This window comes from Clarias gariepinus, chromosome 15, assembly GCF_024256425.1.
Source record: "Clarias gariepinus isolate MV-2021 ecotype Netherlands chromosome 15, CGAR_prim_01v2, whole genome shotgun sequence".
NCBI classification, from domain to species: Eukaryota; Metazoa; Chordata; class Actinopteri; order Siluriformes; family Clariidae; genus Clarias; species Clarias gariepinus.
The window spans coordinates 30,663,424-30,691,248 of NC_071114.1; the positions used below are offsets into that span (position 1 = coordinate 30,663,424).

General features: G+C 38.5%; 1 long non-coding RNA gene across 1 annotated transcript; it reads right to left on the reverse strand.

Moving 5' to 3' along the window:
• Positions 1–16,869: 16,869 nt before the first annotated feature.
• On the reverse strand, positions 16,870–19,685 carry LOC128542745 (uncharacterized). Its single transcript, XR_008365675.1, has 3 exons — positions 19,607–19,685; positions 17,200–17,267; positions 16,870–17,021 (listed from the first exon to the last, which is right to left on the reverse strand). It is a non-coding gene; the product is annotated as an uncharacterized LOC128542745 (long non-coding RNA).
• Between the last annotated feature and the right edge of the window lie 8,140 nt (positions 19,686–27,825).

The window sequence follows — 27,825 nt, forward strand, 5'->3', positions numbered from 1 at the left end:
GGTGGGCAATCGCGGCAGCTCACAGTGCCCGACACCGCATCTCACCGTGAGTCAAACCGCATAGGTGAGATAGGGGTATTAGCAAAAAGGGGTTTCCATGTTTTAAGAAAAATGGTTCTACTTGGAACGCTTCCTAAATGGCAAAATGAACTGGATCCATAAAGAATCCGATAATAAAATGTTTCCCTTTTATGAAAGAAAACAGTTTAAGAAGTTAAGCACCCCTTAATTATTTAGCAAACCCTTAAAAGACCAAACCCTTGAGAAACCTTTTTCATTAAAAAAAAAAAAGTTGCAGGAGATAAATGACTCCTGTTATGTTCTTTAGGCTTATAAGAAAATAATTTGGAGCTAGCAGCATGGTGGTGTGGTGGTCAGCGCTGTCCTCTTGCACCCCCATGGTTTAGGGTTCTAGTTCCGACTCCAAGTCCAAGACATGCAGATTAGGCCACTTGGTGTTTCAAAATTGCCCATAGTGTGTGTATGAGTATGGCGACCTTGTGCACCCAGCAATAAATTGACACCCCATCCAGCGTGTACTCTGCCTTGTGCCCAGAGTCCTCTGGGATTTTAGACTTTGTACAAAAACTGACAGATTCGTAGTAAAAACGGTTCAACAATTACAATTTAGGATTGGTACCTTCCAAAAAGGTTCTACATACTTGGTACACTAAAAGAAAAACACTTACATCTTCAGATTCTATGTAGAATCCAATTCTAAAGGCCTCAGAGAGGTTCATAGTTTCTAAATTGGTTCTCACAGAAAACACTCTGTTTTATTATTCTGTTTAATAATCTTTCTTCCACAAACAAAGAAAAATAAAGGATTCATAAAGGTTCTGATTGTTTTAGATGCTAAATTAATTTAGTTGTTGCTTAATGTTTGATAGACAGGATACTCTCGTCAGGTTTTCTAATAGATGCATGACAAAAAAGACGAGGAAAGCAGAAAAAACAATGCATGTCAGATCAAGGGCGTGGTCAGAAGAACCCTGAGCCATCAGTACAATACTGTCTAAGGAGACGGAGCTTGGCATCCAGAGACATTTTTCTTATTAGTTCAGGATGGGCTCTGGATAAAATGTGTCAGGAAGCGTTCGTGAGACTTGCTCGCCCTGACAAGGTGAAAGTACGGGCTGAGAGGCAGCATATGGCACTGATTAGAAGGGTGCGCTGTTTTCATCTTCGTAATCGAACAAGTGCTGAGCCATGCGGCTGCTCTGTCTCCACACAGAACATCAGGGAACCAAGACTAAAGATTTCAGCTTGGATTTTTACACGCATCATAATGAAAGACGTGCTAAAGAACACATAGGAACACAGAGACGTGTCCTTCTAATGTGAAACATCTGTAAGAGTTAAGCTTAAAATATACCACATGTTCCTAAATTGTTAAACCAAACACTATAGCTGTTATTACTTCTAGATCCAAGTGATCTATGGGAGCTTCTATCAAGAGCCATAAACCAAGTTATTGTCTTATCCAAAAGATTTCTGTGTAGAACCCCTAATTATCCAAAGAATCCTTTTTTTAAACTATGAGTAAGTGTGTCGTCTAGAACTTCTCAGGTTTTCAGCTTTTAGATATCTGAGTTCCTCAAGAGTTCTTTAGGAGTTCATTGGATAATTCAGTATTTTAGCCTCTGAAAATGGTCCTACATACTGTACTGTAAAAGCCTCTGTGATATAAATATTCATGTCAACTGGACTTTTTTTCTTGTTAGGTAGTAATGTCTCACTACTCATTCAAGTAGCTTCTTCAGCCTGAGGGAAGTTTGTTTGTATCCTCCAGGGTGAAAAGGTTTTGAAAAGGCTAGTTACGTTAGACAATGAAGAAGGTGAGAGTAGGACATAGAGTTGTTGGTGAGTAAGAGAAGAAACAGCAAAACAGAGAGATTGGGAAAAGTCGTTAAGGTTTACCGACAGAGAGAGTAGTGGGAGTCTGGGGTGTGGTTGAGTAAGGGCAGTCCTGAGGTATGGGTAGACTTGTAAAGAAGTCTTGATCTTCATGGTGAGGAATCAAAGGGTTACATGGAATATAGGAGACAGGATGTCCAGTTTTTCTATTTGCACATAGATGGCTTCTTTTACCCCTCTCTCGAACCTTCTATCCATTTATGTTTAAAATGGTATACTGCTGATTCTGATCCTGAGATGATGTCCTCTTTCTGTGTTGATGCATCTTCCTACATAATGGATGTTATTCAGGACTATTCACTGGATTGTGCATATTATATTGCTTGTTTTATATTTTGGTGTCTAGTCTTGGGGCTTCATTATAGAAAGACATTTGTTCTGGGATTCTGCATAGTACATGAACATATTGTAAGTCTGATCCAATGAACCCTAAAGAAACCATTGAAGAACCATCCCAAGATCGTATGAACTATGTAAGATAAATAAAGAACATAAAATCATTCTGGCTATTTTCTTCTTAATTACTAGAGCATGTAACATTTAAAGATGTAGGGGGGGGGGGGGGGGGGTCCTATGAGTGTTGCTGATAATAAAGAATTCAAAGCTTCCTAAATCTAAATGTTGTACTTGGTACCCCATCTGACAGAGCTGGATCGGAATATCTTCCGATCAAGTATAGTTCTTTTTTTTACAGTCATAACCCTTAATAATGTATGGTATTTAAAAGAACCATTGAGGAGCCTTTTCTTTGCTTGGTAAGTGCTCATTACTTTCTTCTGCTTACCATCTAGAACCTATTAGGGGTTTAACATTTAGTTTCTTGTTACTACAATAAAAAATAGGTTCCTCCTGTGTTCTGTTGTGGTCTGAAAGGGTTCTAGGTTCCTAAAAGTACTCTAATTGAGAAAAAATATAGGATTCTACATGAAATTAGTAATGATGGAAGTTGTGAGTGTTTTCCTGCCAGAAAATGTTCCACCAACCTTTGGTTTTTAAACTCTCTCTCTATATATATAAGTATTCAAAGAAGCCATAAAGAACAATTGAAAGACTCTTTTTGATAAGATTGCATAAGTGTGGTATAAAGTCCAAAATGCTTGTACATTATTTTCCTCTTCTGATATCCAGAACCTACTGTATCAGAAGTTTAACGTTCTTCGTACTTGGTAGACTACCAAATAAAAATGGTTCCTCGTGGGTTCTTTAATAGGGTAATTGGATAACAAAGGTTTATAAGCTTTTTAAAAGAATATAAAGTACAGGGAGTAGAAGGCTTTGTGGGAGAAAAATGTCTTTTGTTACAGAGGTTCTCATTTTTACTGCTGAGACATCAAGACGGGTTCTTCTTAAAAGTAAAATAGCTTCTTTTCTTCAAAAGTTTGTTAAAGTTAATTTATTAATTAATTTATTTAGATAATTAATGATTTTTTCAACAAAAAAAAAGTTGTGCTGGAAACCCTTTCTGGGTGCTACAAAGGGTTCTACATCTACCCACAGTCAGGAGGTAAAATGAGACATGAGGAAACACTCAGGCCTCTGCAGTGTCTGTAATTGTGATTTGGTTATCCAGTGTGTTTCAGGTCAGTTCAGATGTTTTAGTCTTGGTATTTAGGGAACACACACGAAACAACAGCCTGCTAGTTAATCTCAACATCAGCAAACCATTACCTTCAGCGTAAGAGCAAGCTTTTGTTGAATTCTAGATTTTGATCAGAAGGTGTTGATTAATTCTCTAATGTATAATGTATATTTCAGCGGCGATGAGGAGCTAAAAAGTGTCTAGCAATAATGATGGAGACAAAGTGAAAATAGTTGAAAGAATGGAGTGAGGTGAAAAGATGGCAGACATCGCTCGTTCTTTTACCATGAATTGTTCAACCATCGACATGATACTAATGACCACTGTACAGTAATATACTGTGTTAGTATCCTTGTACCTAGACAATGTTTCTTGGACTAATGAACAAATTAGACTTATAAACAAGCTCTTGGAACTGAACTCGTTTGTATGTTGGGGACTTACTGTGTATGTCATGTACCTTTAGTATTTTTCTGTTGCAACGGAATAAGAGAAGTTTGTCTTATTTCACACGGTCAAACCAACGCGCAGGCATGAATCTATAAAAGTGCAGTTTTTAACACTTCCAGCTAATTCTATAGTCATAAAAAAGGGAATAGAGGTGCAGGGAACCCCGTGGTTGAAACTCCTTGTATTAAACAGCTTCTAAACAGATCACAATGATTCAGAGATGGTAGGTAACTAATTAACATTTACTTCACTACTGTACTTAAGTATATATTTCACATATCTGTACTTCACTTGTGTAGATTTCTTACTTTTTACTTTTACTTAACTACATTTGTACTTTCTGCTTCACGTCATTGATGCTTGCGGTACCTCGGCATATGTAAATACCCCACCTTTGTCTTAAAAAGTGAAATTACAAAGCATACGAAGCATTTTCAGTACCCAAGCAAACAACTAGAGGTGAACTAAACACTGGCTTGCACATATGTTTCTCATGCGCATAAGTTGCACATACGTACAGGAAGCCGATCAAAACTTGTTTGCATCAGTGAAAAGCCAAGCGAATCGATTTTACTCATTTTTGCGGGTTTTTTTGCATTTTCTGCAAGATTTAGTGAAGACGTAGCACCATGGGTCCCAAGAATGAAAGCAAGAAGGAAACAGAGTTTGGTTTTTAAAGCAGCCGGTGCCAAAAGGAGACATAAATTAAAGTTAAGTGAGGTTTAATGTCAATTTATTTCGTAATGTTCTTTATTTACATGTTTCTAAATGCTTTGTTTTTCTATGCGAAAATAAATAATAATAGTGTTGGAAATTGGTAATGTTGGTAATATTTTGGATGGCTGGAACGGATTATCTGCATTTACATTATTTTTCATGGGACAATAAGTGAGAGTTTAAAGAGAGAGAGAGAGAGAGAGAGAGAGATCTCTGGTGTGGCCCTGACCTCCATCTGTCACTTCTGCTCGACCAGCAACATGACGGGATCAACAGAGCCACGTCACTAATCACGACGCTTCCACAGGCTCTGTACAGCCATCGTACAGCATCAGTCACATACACTGAATCTATAACACTGACTCTACAGATCACAGTTTAAGGGTAAATCTCTACATTACTCTATTACAGATAGCATAGCTTGTTGCTAACAAAGAGCAAACATGGAGGCATCCGTGTTTTTTACACCACTTTTGCCAAATGAGCTTGTTTAATAGATAGAAAAATAGGAATTAGAGAATAGAGGAGAATAGAAGCGACGATTGCGAGATAGTGGAAGGAAAACCTCCAAAAAAGGAAAAAAGAAAGAGTGGAAACAAATCCAAGATGGATAAATTTAAATGTCTGAAATGGTCATTATTACTTGGTAGCCATGCCTGTGTGTTGCGTGAAAGATTGAAGGCGCGGCGGCGAGCCAAGGCGGCGTAATGTCAGAAGGAAGCCCAGGGACCGCAGATGATTTAACTGGGAGACGAGAGTGTATGCAAAAACCACATGTGCAACAGCCAGCAGTAAACAGTAAATATGTGGTCAGCTTGGCAGGACACTGCATTTTCTTTCCAGTGCACACACAATTTGCGTCGAATAAAGACAAGGCAAGCTCGAGGGCCCTTATTTCTTATTCTCTCTCTCTCTCTCTCTCTCTCTCTCTCTCTCTCTCTCCTCAATCAGAGGAAACACACTTTTTGTTCTTTTTATAAGCACATGTTTTGGATCTGCTTTGGGGCTTTTCTTAAAAATCGGCACTGTGTTTTTGTTTAGTTTTTTTTTACTTGTGTTGTTTAATTAAATTCTCATTTTAAAGCCACAGTAACTTCTAGAGTACAGAAATCTGAGTTTGTATATCTCTATGTATAAGGACATTTATTCCTGCTTGATATTATGAACGATTGCATTTCCTCTACATAACCATCTCATTTTGGCTGCGTGCGTGTGTCTGTGTGTGTGTGTGTGTGTGTGTGTGTGCGTGTGTGTGATCGTCTTATTTCCTTTGTACCTCTGTAGAGTCACTCTCCTCCTGATGAAGTTGTGTCTGCAGTGTAATGTCATGGCTGTTTTTGTGTGGATAATGTCTGTGTAAATTCTCTCTCTTTTTTTATTCCGAGCTAACCTTTACTTCTGCCCCACTGTGCCGGGCCTTGGCGAAGCCCTGGGCAGATTACGGCTCATAATGAAAAAGGTAAATGGCATGCTGAAATGATTTATTTGGACAAATATGAGAATATTATTTCCAACTTCTAGGGATGATTGACATGCTAAATATTCAGGCGCTGGCTATAGAGAACAGTTTTCTCGCTTTTTCTAGCGCTGAGAGCCACTTATGTTTTTAATAAAGTGTTAAATATTGTTTTTAAAGGCCCAGTCCCTGACCGTTTTAATTTCACATACAGTGTTTTTCTCTTTGCAGGTCATCAGTTCATGTGATTGACTAATCATTTGCTTTTTTTTCACTGGGTTTATATCGATTGCTTTTACACTCAATAATGTTTTTTTTTTCGTGTGTGATTTTTTTTCCTCCTTTATGTGATGTTACACATCATTACCAGCACTCCTCTGAGCCAAAAAAAATGATCAGTGGTTTATTTTTCAGCATCACATTTTATTTTCATTTTTAGCTTTTTAATTTTTCACTTTTTTCTTTTTTTTTTTTTTGCAGTGCAGCTCATCATTTTACAGAAGTGACTTTTTTTCCTTTTATGAAATAACATTACACATCACTTCATATTTTAGTAAAATAAAGATCTTCCTTAAATTTATGAGTTGGTAAGTCAAAAGTACAAAACCACAAATTTACAAAACAGTAACTTAAATATAATGAGATCTTGAACTTGTAATATCAGTAAGTTGTAGTAGATTATTATTTCACTTAACATCTTAAATTAATGAGATAGTTAAAAAAAATCCAACCTTGTGGAATTTGTTTGCGATGCCATAAAATAAATAATATAAAATATAGACTAACATATATATTTTCTCTACATATTTCCCCATATCATAATTTTTTAAACTCTTGGCATCAAGGATATTTTGCAGTTGTTTAAGTGTTTATAACTTGTATTTCAGCTTTTTCATCTGTTTGTTTTAGCTAAAGATGCAGTTGTACTTTTACGTTCCCCATCAATTAATCCCACAATTTGACATTCCCATTAATTTTTTGTTGATTGATTGATTGATTGATTGATTGATTGATTGCAGCTCATCAGTACATAATAATAATTTGTGATGAATGTTTTTGCACTGGAATCGTAAAACTTGGATCCTAATTATTTTCCTTGCTGATGATGCGCTGTCCTTTAAACCCGTGCCGAGGAAATTATCCATCCTTCCTTCCCCATGCATTCTTCTGGCCTCGCTTCATTGACCGTTCTCACTCATAAATAAAGAAGAAAGTGATTTTTCGTGGCCTGTGTAGAAGTCGTGGCGATGGCGGTGGCTTTGATGTGCGCTGCGTGATCTCTTTGGCCCGTGGTGTCGTCTCCCCCTCTGATGTGCGGGATTAATTAGATGTGACGGCGAGTTATCCGTTAAAATCATAATACTAATTTACCCGGAGCGCTGCGGTATCTCTGCGGGTGGCGCCGGTGCTTCGGACTTTTATTTCTTTTTTTTCTCCCCTTTATTTATTTAAATATTTAACAGTATATTTCTATTAAAAATTCTCTTTCTGACTTTTTTAAACAAAGTGAGCTGACTGTAACAACAAACACATGAATACACTAATTCCTGCTGTAACCCCCCGGCAGATGTAGATAAACATTTTTTTTTTTCACATTCCTTCAAGTGTGGTTTAAAAAAAATCCTGCACAGACTTTAGCAGCTTGTTTTCTTTCTAGACAACTTCACACTATTATATAGTAAAGATTTATACGAAGTTGGGGTCTAGTAGGTCAAAAAAACAACAACACAAGCTTTATTAAAGCTTTAATTCATTGTTTTTGTTCGATTAGCAATAATAGCAATAATTAATACGATGTTATTCACTGCCAGTCTGGCAAATTGCATCACATGTCTTTAAAATCCTTTCCTGTTCTGTTTGTACAGTAAAGTGTCGTTATAACATGAATATAAATTAATTATATTTTCATAACTTAACATAAAAATGTTGGAAGATACGTCATATAAGATGGCAAATGAAAACAAGTGCATCCTCAGGGCACAAGATGGGACACACGCTGGACCGGATGCCAATCCATCACAGGGCACACAAGCATACACACACACACACACACACACACCACGGGTGAACCCCAGGAAGACTACACACTGTCTTTGGACTGTGGGAGGAAACCCACCAATCACAAGGACAACATGGGAACTCTACACAGACACACACACACACACACACACACACCTAAGGAGAGGGTTGAACCCCCAACCCTGGAGATGTGAGGCCACAGTGCCAACCACTACACCACCATAGTGCTCCCTATAAAAAAAAGGTCAATAAGAAAATTTTAAATACAAAAGACAAAATTTGCAAAATCTACAGGAAAAAATATTGAGATATAATTGTTTTTTTTTTTAGAAACTTACCCTGTTGATCCTTTATATGTGTAAAAAGAGAAATATAATGTAGAGAACATATTGTCCGAGGATTAGTGAATTAATTAATTATTAATTTCATGTCTGAGATGTTCAGTATTTTAACTTAACAAAATGTCTTCACTTTGACTGTTTGTTTTACAATAGAACCCATAAGATTTATTGTTTTTAAATTCTATTTTTATTCGTTTTCCTTCTATCATGAAATCTCACTGAGGTCAAGAATCTCTGTGCCATTAAACTCCCTATTGATACCAACGTACAAATGACACGTGAAAAAAATCCAAACGATCATCTCAGGTGGTTCCTCAGAGCGATCCTATGCCATATTTTGGTGAAGGACGTTCCTCCAGTTCCTCATTCACAACTTTATTTCCTACTTATGATTCATGAGTGTGAAAAATACAAAACTAAAACCATACACGACCGTATATCCGGTTGGCATTAAACGTGTGTCTCTGAGATGGTTCTCGTCTGTGACGTGTGTCTGCAGCCAGCACTGAGAGCAAAGCTAGCATGAAGAAGAGGACGTAGATCGAGTCGTGGACTTACTGTATGATTAAAAAGGAACAGTTGTATGCAAAAGTTTCTGCCCCCTGGCAGCTAAGTTACAAATTGTATTACTTTTTGAACACAGCCTTTTTTTATTATTATTTTTAGCAATTAAGAACCTTATTATAACCTAATGCAAAACCTTTCGATTAAATTTTTATATTGAAAAAGTAATCGTGGCATGTGCAAAAGTTTGGACTCCCTATTAATTTATTTATTTATTTAGTTTTTACAAGCTGAAATGGTTGTATACAACTGTATGCATGTATCTATCTCTCATACACACACACACACACACACACACACATTCATTTAGCCTCCCACCAAACACACACTTCCTCATTGCCAGATCTCCCTCTATCAAGCCTCTCCTTGTGTTTTGTGTCTAGACGGAATCTTGTATGTGTGTATGAGTATTGTCCATTTTGTGTATGTGTGTGTATGTGTGTGTGTGTGTATACAATGCCCTGGTGCTAGAGCCTCTGAGCTGAATACACAGCGTTCTCGGGCCCCGGTGCTGTGAATGCTATCGCTCAGCAGCAGCATGCTGAATGCTCGCCGTATTCCCACACGGAGACGCGGCACTCCGAGGGAGAAGAACAACGCCAGCGCTGGAGAGCGGAGTCTTTTCCCAGCGGCTCCCTCAGACGGGTCGCGAGTTCACTTCTGGGCCTTATCGAAGAACAAGCGGCTTTGAGGAGAATGGAGACAAAGCGCCGGGCCACATTGTCGTCTCTCACTTTTCTTTGGATGTTTTTTTTATTCTATTTTATTCAATTTCACAAAAGCCTGAGGGACGAGATCCAGAAGCTTCCAGCGACAGAAGCCTCCTGCTTTTATTTATGACTTGTGGACAAAGAGTGAAAGTGGCACATGTTTTCACCATGTCCTTGTTTTATTGTCGATCACTCCCCTTCTCCCCCCCCTCTCTCTCTCACACACACACACACACACACACACACACACACACACACCTCATCTCACTGTTCAGAAAAGTACATTTAAATTTCTTCATTTAATTAAATATGAAATATTTCGCTATTTTTTAAATGCACGTAATATTAAAATGCTGAAACTATAAACCAACATTTAAACTTAAAATAAATACAAACCCAGCGTCTTCTTTCGCAATAGATTTATTCGTATAATAAATTAAAGAGATTTCCTTTAAGATGATCGATCATTCCGAATTATCCTCTTCTCACACGAATGAATGACTGAAATAAAATAAAATAAAATAAAATAAATGTTTTTTTTAAAAAAAAAGAAAACTTCTTGTGCAAATAAACACAAGTTAAAAATCAATAGAAGAGGAACAAAGAAGTGGAAAATTGTAGGAATCGATAGTTTTGAGTTCAGACTGGGTGTGCTGTCAGGTGAGAGTTTAAACACACACACACACACACACACACACACACACACAGAGTCTAGTTAAAATCACTGTACATTGCCATCTACTGGAATGCAAGTGTCCTGCATCACACACACACACACACACACAGACACACACACACAGTCTCCTGTTTAAGCAAACAATTCATGTAAATAGTAAAATAAAATATATTTTATTTTTTTTCTAAAATAATTTTATCATTATAGTAAATTGTCACCTTTGAGGCAAATCTTCTCCCAGTAACACCCTCTCCCAGCGGAACTCTCTCCCAGTACACCTCTCCCCCAGTAACACCCTCTCCCAGCGGAACTCTCTCCCAGGTACACACTCTCTCTCTCTCAATAGAACACTTTATTAAACCCTCTCTCTGTAGAACCCACTCTCGGTTACACCCTTTCCAAGGTAGCACCCTCTCCCAGTAGAACCATGTCCCAGTGACACTCTCCCAGTAGAACCATGTCCCAGTGACACTCTCCCAGTAGAACCATGTCCCAGTGACACTCTCCCAGTAGAACCATGTCCCAGTGACACTCTCCCAGTTACATCCTCTTCTATTAGCACCCTGTCCTCCATTATTTGCTCCATGTCATGTTTGCATTGCCATGAAATATTTTGTCATAATTGCACGCACGCACACACACACACACACACACACGCACACACACACACCTCACACATCACACGCTCCTCGTCGTCTCCGGAGCTGATGTTAATGTTTTTATTTTTCATTTTTGCTGAACATAGAACACGTCATTGTAACACATTTCCCCTCGACTGATGTTCCAAAGAGAGCCACCTTAAAGATGAATATTAAAGTGTGTGTGTGTGTGAGAGAGAGAGAGAGAGAGAGAAAGATGTGATACACAGAGCAATTGTAATTACTCATGTGATGGAGTTAAGAAAGATCCTCTACACACGTCATGTTTTAAAATTGTGGGGTACGAGGAAACCAGAGCACCTGGAGGAAACCCACCAAGCACAGGGAGAACATGTACACACACACACACACACACACACACACACACACACACACCAGGGAAGACTCGAACCCTCAACCTTGGAGGTGCAAGGCCACATGTTGTTACAGATAGAACCCGTATTTTATATTTAGCAAAGCTGAGAACCCTTAATTATCCCATAAACGCTTAAAGAACCCTTAAATTGTTTTTTTTTGTAAGGTTCAGTTAATGTTAAACTATTATACTCCACCTATACACAAACTCACAACAAAATGTTTCACTTTTTAATACAATTTCATGCGAAGAACCTTAATTATAAAGAACCCATTTTATTTATGTCTGGTACAAACATCGAATTACTGATCACTATTGTAACATAAATTGAACTTTAAGCGTGATGAGCTAACTTATAGAGATCTTTAAATGTTCATTATTACCGAGCGTTCTCATTACATAAGGGTTTTTTAGCTTCAATAGACAACCGTTCAACAAACGATTAAAGAACCTTTATTTTCCACGGAACATGTAAGTTCACCACACAAACGGCCCCAAATGGTTTTTGAATATTTTCTTTTTTATATCGAGAACACGTACATATTCGCATTTGATTAAAGGATCTTTTGTGGTTCAGTAAAGGAGAAATAATTGTTCGGGAGTGGGTTCTACCTCAGACCCTGTAATGCAAAAATGAAACCCTTTGGAGTCGGGGTCTACACAGAATCCCCGAATATTCCCAACAATACCGAGAACTCAGCAGGGATTAAATGTAAGGTTTAAAGTTGGATCCTGAAAGGTTCCATAAGAGTTCCTTGGTATAATTAGGGTTCTAAGAATATGGTTCTAGATAGAAATCATTCTTTATAGACGGAAAAAGTTTTATGTGTACAGTTGTTAATTGTGTGTGTGTGTGTGTGTGTGTGTGTGTTTGAGAGAGAGAGAGAGAGAGAGAGAGAAAATGAATCTGTCCATAACACTAGACAACTATACTAACACTTACACCCGGCCACTTTATTAGGTACACCTGTTCAACTTCTCATCAAAACAAATCTCTAATCAGCCAATCACATGGCAGCAATTTACTGCATTTACGTGTGTGATTGTGATGACCTGCTAAAATTCGAACTGAGCATCAGAATGGGGAAGAACGGTGATTTAAGTGACTTTATGCTGAAGAGCGTCTCTGAACACACAACATGTGGAACCTTCACCAAATGCAAAATTGGATCCAACCCAGGACTAGCTTAGATGTACCTAATGAAGTGGCCGGTGTGTGTATATTATATGTGCATGTTATATACTGTATACTTCCTGTTCCATTGAGGAAATGATGCAATGATGATCTAGTCAGATTTATTATAGACCATGTAGTGTATGATACAAAAATCACACAAGACTCAGGATAAAAGGAAATAAATAAATATAAATATAAATCACGACTGACAGCTCGGAGATGATGGACGTTTCGGAGATAACTATATCAATATAATATTAATATGCTCCATTTATATTTAGGCGTGTCAGAGGTCCTGGGCGGCGAAAAAAAACAGACGGAGAACCGCGATCGCAGCTTTGACGCCTGGTTCTCGGCCTCGCCCTGTTGTCGAGCGCCATAAATAATGAAGGCGTGCTGCGTTCAGCGAGATTGAAGTGTGTAACCCACTGCTACAATCCTCTCTCTGTGTGAAGAACACCGCCGGGGCTGGAGAGGCGGCAGCACGGCCCGTATTGACCCACGACCCTCCACTGAGCTGCCACACACACACACACACACACACACACACACACACACACACACACAGCTAGAGAAATAGAGAGAGAGAGAAGTAGGGAGAATGTGAAATCTTCGCTTTGGACACTCCACTCCCAAAGAGTTTACTTACAAATAAATATTTCATGCTCTGCGTCCTTTGTTTTTTTTTGTTTTTTTAAGAAGAAATAATTCATTGATGCATGACAACGTTAAAAAAACAGCTTCATGAAGTAAAAACATATTCAAGGCTGATCAATAGAGGCCTTAGGGGTTTATTTACTGTACCCTGATCAAGGCTGCGAGATTAGTGCAGGTATAGAGTAAATAGGACTACACACACACACCCACACACACACACACATGCACACAGAGTGTGTTGCCGAGGTACACGAGGTGATGTGCTCATTAATATAACTACAAACACAAACAGCCTTAAGGCAGAAAGAATGTAGACCATTCGTGTGTGTGTGTGTGTGTGTGCGTGTTGCTGTTTCAGACACACACACACACACACACACACACATAAACCTATGAAATATATACGTAAATATGAAGTAAAAAATAAAAGTTTGGGTATAAGTATATATATTAAAGAATGAATAACATAAGTAACTTTTTCTTCGCCGTTCGTGTCTTTTTTGTGTCTTTTTATTTTTGTTAAAAAACTTTAAATGAAGGAAATTATAAATAAAAAAACACAAATGTAAAAAAATGTCTTTATTTCTTAATTTCAATTATTTAAATACTTCAAATAATAATAAATAATTCCAAAAAATTCTAAATGTTTTCTGTAAAAAAAAAATCATAAAAATCTCAGATTCACGTGTGAGGCTGTGTGTGAGCTCGGTCAGTCACGTCACGTAACAAACATTCATCAGATTCAAGGACTCGCGACAGAAGCAGCGTGCCAACTAGGATAACAAAATTAGCTAACTTAGCTAATGTTGGTTAGGAACAGAAGGTGGTTGTCAAGGTAACCTTAATGATGTACAAAACATTCTAGCTGGATCCAGTTTGCTAGCTAACGTAGCTCTATTTTAAGGTATGGAACAAGAGGACATTTCATATTTGCATGGATATCCTAATTTGCATATCTTACATCGTCATTTTTTTATTATGCCTAAAATTGTAGAGCTGTGTACATTTGATTTCTTATACATTAAATAAAAAAACTAATCTAATATGAATAACTAGCTAGCATACTGTAGCTAATGTTGGTTAAGCACAATAGCTGGTTGTCATGGTGACATTAAATAATTTAAGATACAAATGCTTTTTAAAAAGTTTTAAAAGCATGAAAATGAATGAATGATTTTGTGCAGCACTAGTTACTAGCTACGCTAGATCGTTTTTAGCAATATTAGCCTTATACGGATGCCCGGCGGACATGGGGTTTGTTTCCTAACATGCATACCATGCATGCTCATATCCTATTTATTGAGTATGTAGAGATGATTATTTTTCACTTTTGCATTTAAAATACATATTTTTAAAACGATTATAACATTATAAAATATCATTCAGGTCGACACAGATGTTTCTTTTCTCCCACTGGTGGCTTTCGAGTCCTTGGTCTCCTTAACTCACATGTTTTCCTCCTCTTGTGTTCCAGGCCACGTGTCCTCCTGCTGAGAACAATCAAAACAGAAACCCTGAATTACTGCGGAGGTGCGTGCACTTCTGAGGACCCGAGACTGTGCCTTCAGAGCGGGAGACAAGGTGGCCCTCAGAACAGCAAGGGCCAAACTATCTCGGGCCATCAGAGAGGCAAAGCGCGCACACGCCCAGAGAATCCACAATCACTTCAGGGACAGCGGCGACACACGGCGCATGTGGCAGGGCTTACAAGCCATCACTCACTACAGGACGACATCACCTGCCTGTGACGGTGACGGCTCCCTCCCAGATGCGCTGAACAACTTCTACGCTCGGTTCGACAGGCAGAACGACGTGGCGGCGAGGAAGTCCACCCCTCCTCCGAACGACCAGGTGCTGTGTCTCACTATAGCTGAGGTGAGGAAAACTCTACGCAGAGTCAACCCACGTAAAGCTGCTGGACCAGACAACATCCCAGGCAGAGTGCTCAGAGAATGTGCTGAACAGCTGGCAGATGTTCTTACCGACATCTTCAACATCTCTTTGAGCAGCGCCGTCGTTCCCACGTGCTTCAAACGTACAGAGAGGAAGTGCAGAGGCTAACGGACTGGTGCAACAACAACAACCTGTCTCTGAATGTCGACAAGACAAAAGAGATGGCTGTTGACTTCAGGAGGACACGAGGCGACCATTCTCCGCTGAGCATCAACGGCTCCTCTGTGGAGATTGTCGAAAACACTAAATTCCTGGGTGTCCACCTGGAGAAGGACCTCAACTGGTCCCTCAACACCAGCTCCCTACACAAGAAAGCCCAACAGCGTCTCTTCTTTCTGAGAAGACTGAGAAAGGCCCAGCTTCCACCACCGATCCTGATCACCTTCTATAGAGGGACTATCAAGAGCATCCTGAGCGGCTGCATCACTGTCTGGTTTGGGAATTGTGCCATATCGGACCGCAAAACCCTACAGCGGATAGTAAGGACAGCGGAGAAGATCATTGGGGTCTCTCTTCCCTCCATTGAAGACATCTACACCACACGCTGCATCCGCAAAGCCAACAGCATTGTGGCTGATCGGACACACCCCTCTCACACACACTTCACACTCCTGCCATCTGGAAAAAGGTACCGAAGCATTCGGGCACACACATCCAGACTGTGCAACAGCTTTTTTCCACAAGCCATCCGTCTCCTCAACAAAAAGGGACTGAACTGATAAACACACACACACACACACACACACACAAACATTATCACTCAGCTTAACTACTACAACTCAACTACATCAATACATCAAAACACTGTGACTGGACTGACAAATCAACACAAGCGCAGACACACTGACCCACACAAACTATCCTACACACATCTGTAAATGCCTCACTGTTTATCTCTTCTGCACAATATTCATTACTTTTTGCACAAATACCAATTCTTGCTGCTATGTTTTTTACTACCTCAACACCATATTTTATGTCTTATGTTTTTTGTTCTGATATGCCGTTGTCGTCGCACTGTCACTTTGTTGTTGCTCGTTTTGCACATTTGCACGTGCACTTTATGTTGTTGTCTGTTGTCTGGGAAAAAGAAACCTGTAGATAGTCTTTTAGTTAGTTAGTTTTTTTTTTTTTTTTTTTTAATTTATGTTGTAATTTATGTTGTAATTTATGTTAGGAATATCTGTCTTGTCTCTGCTAGCCAGCTAACTAGGCCTCCTAGCTAGCTAGTTTAGCTTCTTTGTTAATTTATGTTGTAAGTGTATGTTGCATGTAGCACCTTGGTCCTGGAGGAACGTTGTTTCGTTTCACTGTGTACTAACTGTATATGGTTGAAGTGACAATAAAGCCTACTTGAACTTGAACTTGAACTTAATGTTGGTTAAGCACAATAGCTGGTTGTCATGGTGACATTAAATAATTTAAGATACAAATGCTTTTTAAAAAGTTTTAAAAGCATGAAAATGAATGAATGATTTTGTGCAGCACTAGTTACTAGCTACGCTAGATCGTTTTTAGCAATATTAGCCTTATACGGATGCCCGGCGGACATGGGGTTTGTTTCCTAACATGCATACCATGCATGCTCATATCCTATTTATTGAGTATGTAGAGATGATTATTTTTCACTTTTGCATTTAAAATACATATTTTTAAAACGATTATAACATTATAAAATATCATTCAGGTCGACACAGATGTTTCTTTTCTCCCACTGGTGGCTTTCGAGTCCTTGGTCTCCTTAACTCACATGTTTTCCTCCTCTTGTGTTCCAGGCCACGTGTCCTCCTGCTGAGAACAATCAAAACACGGAAGCAAAGCTTCAGAAAAGAGACAGCGTAGCTTCTCAGATCTTTAGATCCTCACCCCAACCATGCAGGCATGTAAACGTCTGACCTCTCGATAAAGAGGGTCACCCAAATCTAAACAAGGAGCCGTCACGCCACCCTCTGTCCTTCACTTATTGTACCTCCAGGTTTTTGTTATCCAACCCAATCTTCACTGAGGTCCTCACCGAACTGGTCTCAGGTCACCCATCTGAGGGACAAAAAGGAGTTTGGTTTCTTTTCAGATCCTCACTTTTGCCCACCATCAGCCTGCAAATCCCTGAGGAGCTCCAGTCTGAGAACCTCGACAAAAGGCTGCTAATCCAAACCAAATGCTCTGCTCTGTGTTTATAAGGTGGCTGAGGAGTTAAACCTCATCATAAAAAAGCTGAAAGACTCATAAAGTACTAATAAAGAGAGGAACTTCACAATCTCCTCTTTTCCTGGGATCTGGAGTGCTATGGTTTTTAATGAACATAAACCCGAATAAAAAAACAAAAAACATCTGATACAGAATTCTGTGTAATTCCATTAAAGGTTTTTCCGAACACAGCAACCTAAACATTTACTCAGACTGTCAGATCCAACATGGAAAAATGTTTTTTTTATATAAAGTACTTATATATGTACTTTATATATGTCCTTTACATAAAGGTTCTTTTAAAGGTATAAAGGTTCGTCTAAAGTTTTTGCAACTGCACGTTGAAATAAAAAATGACAGAAATATAAGAGACGTGTTAAATGACCAGAGAACCCATGAGGATTCTGGCTAAGAAAGTTTTGAAACACTTTAAGCTTCTGTGTTGAACCCTACAACGGTCAAACCTCGACGTACAGTACAGGAACACTCAAGGCAATCAGAGCTTTACACTTGGTTTGGAGCAATAATTAATTCATTTAAAAATAAAGCCCTGTACAGATGTGTTTTATAGGAAATACGTTATTAAATCATTTAAATTATTAAAATATCAGTTTCTTTAAAATGTACAATAATATATTTCCTTCTTAGTAAATATTTGTCTATTTCTAACTTTGCACATACCGCTAAAATGTTTTCATTAAAATTCTCTGGATTTTATTTAACATAACGTCAGATTTGATTATCGTATTTATATTTGCTTATATTTGGACACATTCAAACAGACTTGTAACTAAAATGTATTTTAGATAACTCTAATCAATTATATTTGTATATACACTAGAGACTGTCACAACGCGACCTTACAGGAATTAACATTCTTGAACTAAATTAAAAAGAAATGTATAGATTTATAAATGTATAGCTTAATCAGTGGTGGCACGCTGGCTTAGTGGTAAGCACTGTCGCCTTGCACCTCCAGGGTCCGGGTTCGAATCCTGCCTTGTGTGTGTGTAGTTTGCATGTTTCCCCCATGGTTGGTGGGTTTCCTTCCACAGTCCAAAGACATGAAGATTAGGCTAATCTGTGTTTCTAAATTGGATCGCGATGGATCGACACCCCGTCCAGGGTGTACCTGTACTCTTGCCCTAAGTCTCCTGAGAAAGGTCCAGGTACGTGACCCTGTACGCAGGATGAAGTGGTATAGATGATGAGAGCTTCATCAGTTCGTCCCTGATGAGCGAGCTGGAGGTAACGATGGTGACGATGAGATGCTGAGATGAACATGATGAAGAAACGTTGAGACTTTAGAGAAGCCTTCCTCATTTGGGCGATACCAGATCATGTGACTGTAAATTAATCCCTGCTATAACTGTGTGGGTATTTAGTCAAATGTGCAATTGTGTAACAGGAAATGTGCTACACCCAGCTCCACGCGGTCCATGATCCGGATTTTACAGCTCTGACATTCACCTGAACTCTAACACACCTGTTTCCTGTTTTCACTCGGGCAACTCTGAGTATTTAAGGAGCTTTGATTCAGTCAATGTCTGAGCATTTTTAAATATATACAGTTTATATTTTATTTCCGTCTGTCAGTCCTAAGCTTTATCATTCTGATCCTGAGATTGTCCTTTCTTTATTTTATTTTATTTGATTTTATTTGCCTGTTTGACCAGATTTCGGTCTGGGGTTTCAGATTGTAAATATTGATTTTATTTACATTCCCTTATGTTAAAACTTTAGACATTTCCACTAATGCAAATATTCACTTTGTAAAGTGAAGCAATCACAGACTCCTAGATCTCAGATGTAGAAATTTTACCTGTCTGTACAAAAAAAAAATATATATATATATTATTTTACTTAAAACTAAACAAAAGGTCCTTTTTGTCAGTTCCAGCCTGCAGAGATGGAAATCGCCCAAATGGCCTAAACGGCATGATTAAATTAGTGAAACAGGAGGCAGCAGGCCTGAAGCAGACATGCTGGGGTAAAGAAATCTCCAACATTCTGCCCCACATCCCTGTTTCCATTGAAAAGTTCTGTAAAAAGTATATTCCTATATTCTCATGCTCCAATGGGAGCCAGAAAAATCTGTCGAAGTAAGAGTCAACGTTCAAGGTCCTGGGGTCGAGTCTCCAGCACTATAGCTTTCAACACAACAGAAATGTAATATTTATATACTGTACACTCTCTGTGGATTAAGCTGTGTTGTAAATCCTGACTTGAACATCTTGCAGGATTCTCAGCCTGCTTTCATGGTTTTCTCGTTCTCTATCAGAGGCTCGTGTTTATTCAACCCTCAATTACAGAAAGCCTCAGCCGGCAGGCCTTTAATTGATTGCTTTAATTGATTGGTCGGGGGTAACCATGACTGAAAAGCAGTTTATCTTAATCAGTTGAGAGGAAACCCAGAGTGGGGCTTGATTTCCTCCAGCTGATCACCGCTGTGTGGGCGACAGAGAGAAGAATAAGGGGAGAGGAAGAGAAAAACTCAAATCTGGAATATAGAGATGAGAGAAGAGAGAGAGAGAGAGAGAGAGAGAGAGAGAGTGTGAATGGGGATGAGTGGTTCAAGGAGAGTCTTGCCTTTTTTTATCTTACAGATTGTTCACGCATGTTTCATACCTGTGATTGTGTGAGTGTTACGGGATCACATGAGCACACGTGCCTATCGGGATTAATCTGTGATGAATAAAAGCAGACGTGTTGCAAAAATTTTAATATGAATAAAAGGAATTGTTTGAAAGAATCATGGAATAAATAATAAATAATTGGAAGCATGATTAAAGCAATCACGTGGAAAATAATCATGCAATTTAAAAAAGTGTCAATAACGAAATCATCATATTTAAATAAAAAAAAAAACAATAAGTAAACTAAATTAATTCAATTAAGTTTTATTTATATACAGTAGCTCTTAATAATGATGATTGTTGCAAATCAGCTTTACACTATCTAAGAAATATGATTGCATGTGAAATTAAAATGAAGCAGGTAAATTATGTGAATGTTAAAGCATCTGCAAATAAATTAATCATTTGTTTTATAAAATATTGGAATCATGTAACAAAAAGGACATCAAAGTAAAAGTATCATATGATTACAATTCCTAATGCTTTAAAGTTGAGAAAGTGTGTGTGTGTGGGGGGGGGTTGCTAGCAGTCACCCACGTCAGAAAACTTTTGTTTAAATTTTTATTTATACTATATGCTTAAAAGTAAATGCAACCCATGACCTGAACTTTAGACTGCACTCTTCCGGGAAAGCTTTCCACTAGATTTTGGGCGTGGCTCTGTGGATTTGTGTTCATTGAGCATTAGTGAGCTCAGACACTGATATCGAGGAAGCTCCAGGTTTAATTCCATGTTATCCCACAGCCGCTTAGTGGGGTTGAGGTGGGTTAAGTCAGGGTGCCTTATAATGTTTTGATAGATATGGGGTTGGTGCTCTTACCTCTTCAGGAAACTGTAATGGAGACACTGAAGACTCGTTCCATTAATTTTGCATCAAATACTTTTGTTTATTTATTTATAGCTAAGTTATTATAGATGTCTTTGTGAGCTGCTGCTAAAATGTAACATTTTTGAACCAGTACATTAACTGTATAGTGTGTATAAACCTGTGATTTGCAGCTGCACTACTCTCAGAGCTGCGGTTACAGGAATGACATTTTCTGACTAGAACGAACTCACTCGCTCATCATCTGAAGCCTATCCCAGGAGACTTAGGGCACGAGACATAATACACCCTGGAAGGAAACCCACCAAGCACGGCGAGAACATGCAATCCCCATGCACACAGAGGCGGGAATCGAACCCGGACCCTGGAGGTGCAAGGTGACAGTGCTAACAACTAAGCCACCTATCTATTCAATCATTCACCAACACCACTTGCATTATTACAGGAGCTCTGTAAGCTGGGAGTTATTGATATGTCCGCCGTACAGTCCTGACCTCACTCCAAGACATTAAAAGAGTTCCTGGGAGGCCGGCGTTTTAAACATGAATCAGACAGGCAGTCCGATCACGGCTCCGGTGTACTGAGAAAACTTTCTACCATGATGGTGTCCAAGCTCTAGTGCAACACTAAGATAAGTGCATTAGTGTATCAGGGGATTAGATAGAGAAATAAAGAGAAGATTTTACTTTGAGAACTGTGTCCTGTTATTTTGTACAACCAAAAGACTGTTTAACTTGAAAACCTAATTTTTTTAACAACAATAAAAAAAAACCTGTTGTTTAATTGTTCCAGATTTAAAAATGCTTGTTTTAGTTTGTTGATAAGATAATAATTAGCATCAGTAAGATTTCCGAACATGTTTAAGAAATCCTGTTTGCGTACCAAACTGGGACGTGTGTGTGTGTGTGTGTGTGAGAGAGAGAGAGAGAGAGAGAGAGAGAGAGAGAGGAAGTGTGTGTTTCTGTGTAAAGCTATAGAGAGGGTGGAAAGTGTATTGTATTGCATAAAGTGTTGATTTCCACATCGTTGTCTAGTTGAATATCAATGATTGCTCCATTACAGCAGTTTGACGTTTCATCTGCCGAGTATTTTTCAATCTGTTTCGCTGAGATCGCGCGCATCACTCTGTATGTTCTTCCGTCTGGCAGCAATTGAGCACTAACGTGATGGAGGAGTGTGATTGACAGACATTTGACACTGTCTCTCTTATAAATTGTGAATTGTAATGCTCATCTCTCTCTCTCTCTCTCTCTCTCTCTCACCTATCCTGTCTCAGCCACTCTTCCCAGATAAATGTTTCATAAAGGCAGCCTCAATAAGGTGGTGCAGAAGAACATGTGCAGCAGATTACAGGAGACGTCACTCAGTCACTTTCACCTTAGCCTGCACATCTGCATTTCATCCGTCTGAAAGTGCACACGCCACACAGTAAACGTGATGGAGAAGCGTGTTTAAATATCTCCGTGCGACCGTCGGACGAGATATAAACCTATTAAAGGATGAATCTGTATCAGGTGTGAAGATTTAAAGTGGGTCACGGCTATAATGCTACAGTAAAAATTAATCAGCTAGTCATTAATTAATCACACACTAATGGAAAATAAAAAACAGACTCGGGCTTCAGATCAAATTATTTCTCAAGTCCTTAGCAGTTGTGCACGATAGCATGCTCTGATTATTTTTACTTTAAGTAATATCACATCAGAGGAAGTGCTGTACTGCTGGTGATAGCGCAGCTGTGACGTGCTCGTAGACATCACAGCCTATATAAAGTACAATACAGTACAACCTCACGTGTGATATCGTTTTTCTACAACAGTCCCGCAAACATCATTTATTATTGACAGATTATGTTTTGTTTCTTTATTTAACCGGTCATTTTGCTTCGCCCAAACATATCCTTCCACACCTGGTGAAACTAACACAGCTGGCAACTGAAAGTTGGCAAGTGACATTTAGTGAAACTAACAGGAGTAAAAGTAGACTTAAACTCCAGTTTTAGCCAAAAGGTGATGAGAATAAACCATGGAGGTGGTGGACAGTCCTGAGAAACTCACCAAATTTACTTTATATTTACACTTATTACACTTTAGAATATCAGCTCTGTTAACTTCCGGGTTCTGGGGTCGAATCCCAACTAGCATTTAATTAAAAGTTAGTGCGCTATGTAGGGTGTACAGTCCCTTGTTCCACGCACCAAGTAGATCACCAAGTGCCCCTGATCAGGGGGCTAGAGCAGAATTTGTGTTAGAGGCTAGTTAGCTTTGTTGCTAAGCGTTAGCCGTGAACAGAACGACACGGACGGTCCAGAGGCGATTCAGAAGGACTCAGAAGTGATGAGTGCAGAGACGGCGTGTTGTTTAAGACGCCATAACGTTATCAAATGTGTGTTCTTACTGAAAGTGCTTCTGTGACTGGGTGTGAATGTGGGTTTAGTCAGACAGCTGCTCTCTCCTCAGTACTGCGGACCGTACAGACCTACTCTCACCCACGCTGAGACACACAGTGTCATTAACCACTGGACAACACCCGGGACACGCCCAGTGATTTAGGTATAGTTAAACATCCTGTTTAACTGTTGTTTAATAAAGGTTAGGAAAACTCTGTATGTCCTGTGGGATTCTGTAATCTACACCGCAAAGCAAAACAAACATGCAAGTGTGATGGTGAGCAAATTGTATAAACATGATTCAAATTTGGTTTTTCTTTCATATTTAAGAATTTTCTGTCATCTTCTCCAACATTTCCAAATTTTCTGTATTTTTATATTTTCTGTTATGCAATTTTAAAATTTGTCCAGCATTTAAATTTTTTGGTTATTGTTCTGAACCCGTTGTGGTGTTTCACAATTTTCAGTTTTTAACCCATAAAACTCAAGTGACATGGATCCGTGTGCGGCCACAACATTGGTTAATGACTAGTTTTTAAAAAAAAATTGGGGGGTGTTTGGATATGTGATGTTCAACCAAAGTCATCATTGCGTTTATTTGTTCATCATTGTTTCTCAATGCTCTCAATTGATTGCAGTGTTTTAAATTTCTTGTTTCCAAATTTTTTTCCAAGTTTTTAGAATTTAGAATTTTTTACCTGTTTTTCATTTTTTATATGCATTTTTCCAAGTTGTCAAAGTTTTCACTTGCACAAACAACAGTCCTGGTTTGACTTGAAGAGCAAAAGTTGTGTTACAATATAAAACTGACATCTTTGTTCATTCTGCTTATTTTGCTAAATTAGGTCAGTGATAAGAAACCACTTTAAAGCTTTTTAAATTAAAATCTTTTTTAAGCCTAATTTTAAAAACTCAAAATTCATATGTTAAACAACAGAAACCATTCTGTACTTTCCTGTACAGTACCTCACACCCGAACAAGGTCGCATGTTAAAACAGAGTGGATCGATATGGTGAAGCCCCACTGGGGTCGTTTATTTTCTGAACCATGACCACGACAGCGACGAGTTCACTGTGACATGACCATTTTGTCATAAAGTTCAAACTTTTGCCCTGCAAGTCATAATTTTTTTTCCTGTTCTACCTCTCCCACAGCCTTGCGTCTGGAAAGATAAATAAATAAATATTTTTTTCCTTTAGAATCCTGATTTATTAGGTTTGGGTTTTTTTTTTTTTTTTTTCTTTGAAGCATGCGGTCTCATCATGGGTCGTACACTGATTCTGCCTCGGCCCTGCGATCGATTGTTTGACTTCTAAAGACACATTGTGCTTTAATGAGGTTCGTCCTGACTTCTGGAGGTGTTCTGCTCTTTCAGAATTTTTTTTTTTTTTTTTACTTCAATCCAGGTTTCTATCTCTCTTGTCTTTTTTTGTTTTTTTTAAATTTTAATGCAATGTAACTTCATTGCATTCCTACTCAAGATCAAAGTCTTGCAGGTGCTCCAGTGTTTGAAGTGATTTCTATTTGAAGTGGATTTCCAAAGAAACTTGATGTAAAACAAAAGTTTACATACATTAGAGTCTTTGTGGGATCGGTGTGTATCGATCAGGTTGTTTGATAAAGGGAATGAAAAAGGAAGAGTGGTTCTTATCTTCTTTTATTCAACTCACAGAGCGAGGTCTGAAGGTCTGAGGTACTTCTGAAGACTGGATATGGTTCTGGACTGATTTGTGATTGTAGTTAGTTTAAAACTAGTGCGGTGTAAAGGTCCGGCTGCAGGAGACGTTTAAGGCTGATTGTGTGACGCTGGATTATGAATCATTACAGTGTACAGATGTAGAAAAGTTAAGATGAAGTAAAGACGAACGGTACGGAGAAATAAAAATATTTTGTACAAAGAAGATGTACGAACGTTCACTTTTTCTTATATAGTAATTCATCAATTCAGAAATATATTCATAAGCAAGTTTATATAATTATATATTCTTTATATATCTAAAAGGTGAGCAGCCACACTTTGGTGAAGAAAGGTCAGGATCTGAGCTCTGAGTTTGAGCCAATAATTTCTTTCCCCTGATGTGACATCGTATAAGGAGAGCCCCTCAACCCCCCCACTCCCCCACCCCACCCCCCCACCCCACCCCCCACCCCCCGCTCTGAATAAGAGCCCCAAAAAAGCTGACTTCTAGCTACACGTGGTCCTAGTACCAGTAATTCTGTTTTTTTCTCAGGATTAAACAGAAGGAAGTTAAATATCATCTAGTGTCGAATGTCCTTCACACATTGCTCAGCTTAAAAAGTTAAGGAATAAATCCCCTAATAAAGCTCCATGTGCTAGTTGATGTGAATATACAGTACGGTACGTTTATGGCAGTAGAGTGGCGCTGTTCAGAGGGGGTTGTCTGTAAATAATAATTAGCAGAATCAACTTAGTAGACTTAATGCTTGTGGCTGCACCTGTTATTTTTATAAAGAGAACTTTAAATGCATTATATTTGTGTCATAATTATAAATAACTGTGATGCCCCTCCCTTACAGAAGAAAATATATGGTTCTATTAAAACATTACTGAAACTTTATGCATGTTTAAGAATTATGCACACAGTTTTACTTTGTTGGTGTGCTCTGAACTACATTAAGAAATATAAAGAAATAGATATATTTTTAATCACATTTAATATATTACAAGTATCCATACAAGTAAACTTGCATACATTAAGATATACATTTTAATATATTTTAATATATTTCTCAACATTTGCGAAGCAGCCACTCCTTATTGTTCTTATTATTCTTTATTAGTCACAATATATTATTATAGTTAGCGTGGCAACGAGGATTATTAACATGTATATACTCTTTTAAATTTACCAGTAGATCGGAACACTAAATCTTTTAATACATTGACAGTTAATATATAGAGAAATATATTTTCTTTGCGTAAGGCCTCCTCCTCTACCAGTTAGTGGTAAACACACAGTGGTCTCGATACAATGCCTAGAGTTCGAGTCCCACTTGGTTTAGTATTAATATTGTTTAGAATATTGTGAAGTTTGTTCAACATTATTACATCACCATGTAGTTTCACCTAATTTCAGATGAATCAAAATAGTGTCTCCTATAACCAGTGTTCTTTCAGGCTTCTCACTGGGTGTTTCACTGAGGAATTGATTCTCTTTTGGAGTCAGCTAATGGGCATTTCCTGGTAGTCATTTGAGGTAATGCACAGTTTTCAGCAAAGAGATATTATCAGCTTATACAGTAGGTTATTATCAGACATTAATGAGCAGGAGACACTTGTTTGTTTTATTCCGTTCAAAACCTTTATTCTCTTTATCTCTGTGCTTCATTCTGCCTCTCCATCCACGTCTTTAATGAACTCTAATGAATCACATGACTTCATGGCAAACACGTTGGTCAGCAGGTTTGAGAAGCACTCCTGTTACTTAAAGAGCTTGAGAACCAATACAATTCATAACTCCGTGTGTGTGTGTGTGTGTGTGTGTGTGTGTGTGTGTGTGTGTACAGTATGGTCTGCTGTAGTTTATAGACGCCGTAAATCATGCGCCAGTAACCGAGGTCGTGGGCCGATTAGGTTTAGAATCAATTTGTCAGAGGAACATGGAAGGCTTAAACCATCAGGGCCAAATCGAAAAACAGACTCCGGAGTTAATGAATTTAAATGCAGACGTCTTGCAGTTCACTTGTTATCCAAACCGCGTGTGGCGCTTTATCTTCAAGTAAACTCTCAAAATTTCATCAGCAAGGAGTCGAAGAATCACAGCTGGAGCGTAAGAGTTAATGCACAAATGCTCTGGTTCAAGAGATGAAGACTTCTGTTGGATTTTCTTTCAACAGGATGCGAGTAGTTTAATCCTCACTCTAGATACTTTGGCTCGGTTATCAATCAGAGTTCTCAATTCTCTCCGCTGCTATAACTTTTGTAAGCATTTGATTTTTTTTTCTTTATCCATTTTGCAGATGCTCTTATCTTTTTTTTTTCTTATGGGAGAGGCAACACAAGAGCGAGCTTTAGCTCAAAGTCATTTGAGGTGATGAGAGGAACGTCTAGAGTAGATGGAATCAACTTCACTAGAAACAAAAACAAACAAACAAAAAAAAAAACAGAGTAAACTCTAGAATCATTAAAGGCTCTTCAGATGTCCTTCTAGAACTGTGTGTAAAATATTTCATTCCTCTTATACCAGCAAATTGCGCACAACTACCACTGTTAGATTGTGGACTCATTTTGTTATTTCCCTTTTAATAAAGATGGTCGCAGGCATGAAATTGGAGAAGAGGAATCGTTTTATTGAAGCTGCATGTGCATACAGAGGTGTTGTCCCTTCAAGGTTCAGTTCTACTACATACTAATGATAAAACTACAAAGATAAACCTGTCTTCAAGACCCAGAATGTACAGTTTTGGCCAAAAGTATTAAGACAACCCATGCCATGTATTATACAGTAGTACAAAGCAGCTGATTTCTCTAATTCTTTCTGGCTAAAGAGTTTTGCTAATTAATGGGACAACTAATGAAAAGCTGGCAGGAATCG